Source organism: Euphorbia lathyris, chromosome 3 (assembly GCF_963576675.1).
Source record: "Euphorbia lathyris chromosome 3, ddEupLath1.1, whole genome shotgun sequence".
NCBI lineage: Eukaryota > Viridiplantae > Streptophyta > Magnoliopsida > Malpighiales > Euphorbiaceae > Euphorbia > Euphorbia lathyris.
In genome coordinates, this window is record NC_088912.1 from 92,688,825 (window position 1) to 92,695,592 (window position 6,768).

Genomic DNA, 6,768 nt, shown 5'->3' on the forward strand with positions numbered 1-6,768 from the left:
ATGGGAACGGGGAATCCTCGATAGACAAGTGACAAGGGATGGTTAATGCAATCGCTGCCCGCCCCGCCCCATTTACATCCTTAGATCCAAGAGGACTTTTTCAATCCCTACGTCGTTTCATTAGATTTCAAGTTTTGGCACCCAAATTCCATAAACTTAATCCATTTTAATTGAGAAATAATTTCTCTGGCACATCCGTATCCTAACCACACGTTACAAGGTTGAAAATTAGCATATTCGTGAAATATCGCTAACAGTATTAAAAAATAATAATTGGTTAAATAAAGCAATAAAAAAAAATAAAACATAGTTATAAAAAAATATAAATATAGACATTTAATTCCATATCATATGTTCAAAAGGTACCTTAAGTAGTATATCAAACATTTAATTCCATCAAACATTTAACAAAAAAAATAAGAGCCAACACATTAGGACTTGCAAGCTATTTTCCACAGAGATGAAAAATAAGAGCCAACATAATGACATCAAAGCATAGCATAGATACAATAAATATGAATCTGAAAGTTTACTTGCTCCATGTGAGTGATCCTTGAGATTGACTAGCTTCTTTTTCTTCATTTGAATCTGAAAATTAAAATTTAACAAAAACAAAAACAAAATAATAGTAAATAGGCAGACTATTGTTTTCGTCATAATTTATAGCATTTTTAGTATTTAATTACTAGCTATTTTGTACCATTTTAATAAATTTTAATGATGGTTTTTGTATTTTTCTTCATTTTATATATCTAAGCCACTTTATGTGTTTTCTAGGCACTTTCGCAAGGTTTTCGGTACAAATAACCAAGTCGGAGCTTAAGACGGCAACTCGGGAGTAAAAGGGACCAGAAAAAAGGAGTTTTAGTGACACCCAGCGTGCACTTCGTCGCGGATAGGTGCTGCAAAATAAAGTCCAATTGTTCACACTAGGACAGATTTGACACATTTTTTGTATTTTTCAACTTATCTCCCTCATACGGACTCGGATTGAGGCGATCCAAAATGCGTTGGAAAGCTAAGAGTAAGATGAACAAATGTCTAATAATAATCATCTCCAAATTCGAAGTGCATCAGGCCCAGAAAATTATCCAAAGTTGATGAATATGTTGAAGCCTAAGATTCCTTTGACATTTCAACTCCTAAATTATTAAAATCTTCCCCCATGCTCTCTTAAATGCTAAATTCAGATGATAAGGAGTGGGAGGCCATAAGGATGACTTGGACCTTGGAATTATGTGTGCCATTTTACTATAAAAGGAGGCCTTGGGTGCCATTTGAAGACACACCAAGCTTATGCTTAACTTCTCCCTCTATAATGTTATTTTGCTGATTTTTCTCTTCAAAAATCAGTTGTTTATGTTGTTGTAATTGTTGTTATTGTGCTCAAGTTGTGTTTGTGCAAGAGTTCATTCAATAAAAGTTTTAAGTTAACGAAGAAGTTCATTCGACAATCGTCATTACGGTTTCTTCTAAACTTTAATCTCTTTTATTACTATGAACTCCATTATCTATCTTTTTAAGGTGTGTTTTAATCTAACCATGGGCTAAAACATCCTTAACTAAGGCTAAAAGCGGATCTTAACTTTAATTATGTGGTAATTACGTTTAACCTATTTAAGTTGTGTTTATCATTTTTAAGAACTAACTTATGATTCCTAATGCTTGTAGGAGATGGGCCAACTCTCTACTTGAAGATAATTAATCATTTATATTGACCGTGATTAAATTGATTAATCGAAATTCATAAGTTGGACCTAATGATCATTTAGTGTGGCTTATTGGTTTTCCAAAGTTTTTCATAAATCTTATTGCAAATCTTAGATTTATTACTTGAGCCGGACCAAGGGAAAGTAATAAATCAAAGGTTTGGAACTAAGAGAACTTAATGCTTCTTTCGATTAATTACTTGAGCCGGACCAAGGGAAAGTAATTAATCGAAAGTTTAGAACTAATTACTCGAGCGGTTTTTCTTGAATCTTAAGTAATCACTTTAGCCGGACCAAGGTAAAGTAGGTTAAAAAAGTTTAGATTAATAAAACTTAATGCTTCTCTAGATTAATTACTTGAGCCGGACCAAGGGAAAGTAATTAATCGAGAGTTTAGAGCCAATCTCGAGAATCTATTAGTTAATAAGAAAAATCGTCATCTTAAAAAGGATAAAACATCTAAAAAGGGGTTAAGTGTTATTACCAAGTAAAGAGATTAAGTAAAGCTAGAAGCCTTAGTTTCTTTAATATAAGTAATCTCTCATCTAATTTTGTACAATTTTCATCTCACTCCTTGCTCAAGTCTTAGCTTGGTTGTCCATCAAAACTCTACATTTCGGTTGTCTAAATAATGGATAGTAAGCAAAAAGATTAATACTTATAATCATCATCCTCGTGGGAACGATACTCTACTTTCACTCTATTACTTAATATACGATTAAGGTACACTTGCCTTCACATGCACGTATACGTAAAACGCGCATCAACTATATCTTGCATCAAAACATAATTCATCAAGGTTAAAATTGTGTCGGTGATAATGATTTTTCTTGTAGTGAAAGGTATGTTCATGCCTTATGACTTCAACTCGTACTTCTTCATAAAGTTTTCGGCTATTTTCTTCATAAAATTCAAAATTTGCACATTTTGAGAAGTGTTGAACTGATACTCAAGTTCAGAACCAATGACCATATATTTAAGGCTAAATACAAACATCAGAAGCCCCATGAACTTAAACTAACTGGCACCCTGAATTTTAAGGGTGTCTTGTTAGTCCCTCGAACTTCCTTAAAATATCTCATTAGGCTCGTAATCCACGTAGCAGAACAAGGAAAGATTTGGACACGTTAAAACGTTTAACCAAGTTCAATGGGCTAATACATCATTCTAACCACTTCAGATGAGGTTAATCTATCAAGTTAAGCAAATTTAGGAGGACAATAAGTTCTCCAAAACAAGTTTAGGAAGCTAACAAGATATCCTTAAAGTTCAAGAGGCTAACAAGTTTAGGAGCTTTTTTGGTTAAGACTCGAACCCGTCACCTTTGGTCACACGACAACAACGTATTACCATTGCGCCAAGGCTCGCCCTCAACAACAAACATGACAAGGTTGACACTATTATTACTATAACATAACACAATTTTAACACCAAAATCGAAATTGTCACATCCCTAATCTCTACTCCATTACTTCATCCTAGATTTTGGGAGCAGTAATAATCATTTAAAGAGAAAGATACAGAATACCTTCAGAGTACTAAAACAAAGAAACCATTCTGCACTTTGCCAATGAAACTGGAACACTTAACACCCAAAAGCAAAGAAACAACATATCAACAAACTTATCATCCAATCAGTATGCAAGGGAGAGTTTCAAATCAGTCCCCAAAACAATATCCATTGAATCAATACTAATAGTATTTGGAAGACAAATTACCACCAAAACCATAATTAGTAAAGTTAAGACTACTTCTGATTATCCAAAGAACTATTAACCTATTTTAATTGCAAAGGAATACTTACTTCTTCTCCATCGAGCACCGAGATTTTGGCTTCCTTGATAACAAGATAGAACTCCAACAAACCAGGGACTTCATCTATGAATTGATCAATATATTTGTCACGGAAATTCTTCTCACTTATCACTAACATCTGTGACTTGATCCCTTTTATCAGTTTTTTTTACTCCAAAACATGATACCTCGGACGAACTCTTTTTTCAATTGAAAACCCAAGTAGAGCCGGATATACAACTATAGTTTGAGGCTTCAACTTCATAGTATTAAAGTAGAAATGCAACGTCTTTCTAATGTTCTCCTCAGAGTAAGCTAAACATTGTGGAAATCGCTTGAAAGTTTTTAGAATATCCTCCTCACTAAATCCCATACTCTTCATCACCTCAATTTTCCTCTTCCAAGTTGACTCACTCATTTGTACCATCACTCTAAAAGCATCTATGAACATTGTATCAGTAGTTTCAAAGCCCAGATTTTTTATAAACGTATGCATATTAATGTTTTAACATCTTTATATTGATAGACATGGTTACTTGCTAAGTGTTTTGAAACCTCATTCTGGGTTGAATTTTCATTTGCAATACATACTGAATTTTCATCTACATATAAATATACTATATGTAGGTCGAATTATTACTTATGAATAGGTTGAAAGTATCTATAAAACTTAGGGATAATTTCAAAAATTACTTCCATGGTTTCATTGATTTACAAATGAATGTCTGTAACTTTTTCTTTTGTTACAAAATAGGATTCGTATTGTTGTCTATTTACAAAAGCAGTGACTTTTAGGTTAACATTATCATGTTGATGTCCTTAAAAAATTAAAATTACAAGAATTAAATTTATTTAGTACTATATTTATTATGAAGCTACATTTTTTATTTATTTTTCAAAATCATAATTTTTAACGTTAAACAACACTTAAATGATCTCAAAACTAAAAATAAGTGTTGTTCATTCATTTTATAAAATTTACCATCTAAACATTTCTACGTCTTGTTGTTATTGAAGAACTCATGAAATAATTGTCGACATGCTTCTATTTTTTTTGAGGAAGAAGCGATGGCTCGATATTCAAATCCCAACCTACTTCAGATTTTATAACGAGCCATCGCTTCTTCCTCAAAAAAAAATAGAAGCATGTCGGCAATTATGTCCTGAGTTCTTCAATAACAACAAGACGTAGAAATGTTTAGATGGTAAATTCTATAAAATGAATGAACAACACTTATTTTTAGTTTTGAGATCATTTAAGTGTTGTTTAACGTTAAAAATTATGATTTTGAAAAATAAATAAAAAATGTAGCTTCATAATAAATATAGTACTAAATAAATTTAATTCTTGTAATTTTAATTTTTTAAGGACATTAACATGATAACGTTAACCTAAAATTCATTGCTTTTCTAAATAGACAACAATACGAATCCTATTTTGTAACAAAAGAAAAAGTTACAGACATTCATTTGTAAATCAATGAAACCATTGAAGTAATTTTTGAAATTATCCCTAAGTTTTATAGATACTTTCAACCTATTCATAAGTAATAATTCGATCTACATATAGTATATTTATATGTAGATGAAAATTCAGTATGTATTGCAAATGAAAATTCAACCCAGAATGAGGTTTCAAAACACTTAGCAAGTAACCATGTCTATCAATATAAAGATGTTAAAACATTAATATGCATACGTTTATAAAAATGTCTGTATGCTACAGAATTCACAGCATTAATCAACTTTCCAGGATTTTGGAATATAGAACTTGGCTGCAAAATTAGAAACCTCTCCACAACATGAGCAGGGACTCCCTCTTTCATTAAAACATCAACATTTGGTTGCAATAGAATCTTCGAATTTGTACTCAATAACCAACCATTAGAAATTTCTCATCACTATCTAAGAACAACCTCAAGAACTGGACAGACGGTTTTATTTGAGAAACTAAAGAGGCTTCCGCAATAGCAGGATTAGACAAAAAGATATGAGCAAGTAGCTGACCTTCAAAGCCGATTTGGGCGAGGAACTCAAATTTGGGTTTGAGACTGTCGTGAATTCTGCAATTGAGAACTTGAGGCCATTTCACGATCAATTGGGCCACATGGGTGTCGCTGAAATGATTAGATTTAAGAAATTGAATTACAGATTGAGGGTTTTGTGGAGTCTTGTCGTTGAGCTGAAACTTCTTGGAGACAGATAGAGCCGATTTTAACGAAATCCCGCATGAATTGATGAGGTAATCAACAGTAAACGATGGTGAAGAAGTTGCGGTGGTGGTGGGTAATGGTGGAACAGAAGAATGAAGAAAACGTGATCGAATGTGAGGGAAAATGACATTTCTAATGAAATTATTAGCCATTTATGCGAATTGAGAAGCTAAGAACCGAGAAAGGATGAGGATCTAAAGAAGAAACTAGGGTTCAGCTCTTCCTATTCAATTTCAGGATTGGGGGAATATCACAAATAATGGGCCTAATACACAAATAACCCCTGAACTTGTCCAAATATTGCAACTTTCCCCTCCAATTTTCAGTTGTAATAACTTACCCTTCAAACTTGTTCAATTATAACAAATTACCCCTTAAACTTGTCCAATTGTAAAACACAACCCCAAATTGCTGACATGGACTGCAATTGAAGAAACGCGTGAAATTCAAAATCTGCAACGCTCGTGGAGTATGATAATCAGATCTTTAGCGTGATACGAATCCGGGGAAACTTTTTTACGGTTGCTTCAAATACAGGGTAAAAAAATTTCTAATTTGGGGTTATGTTTTACAATTGGACAAGTTTAATGGGTAAATTGTTACAATTGAAAGTTGAAGGGGACAGTTGCAACATTTAGACAAGTTCAAGGGGTTATTTGAAGCTAAGAACTGAGAATGGATGAGGATCTAAAGCAGAAACTAGGGTTCAGCTCTTCCTATTCAATTTCAGGATTGGGGGAATATCTTATTTGAATATATTCAAAATGGGTTAAATGCACTATTGGTCACTGAATTTATATGGTTGACTCAAAATGGTCAGTTAATTTCAATTTATTTCAATAAAACCACTCAATTTTGAGTTTTATGTCAATTAGGTCATTCTAGCAAATCCAATGATTAAAGCAAATTGGAATGATGATATGAATGACATGTCAACATAAGTTAACTTAAATCTTTGATCGAAACGACACATGACATTCACGTATTCACCACATGGCTGCAACACGTCTATTATGTTTATGAAAAAAAAGTTTAATTTTTTTCATAAAAAC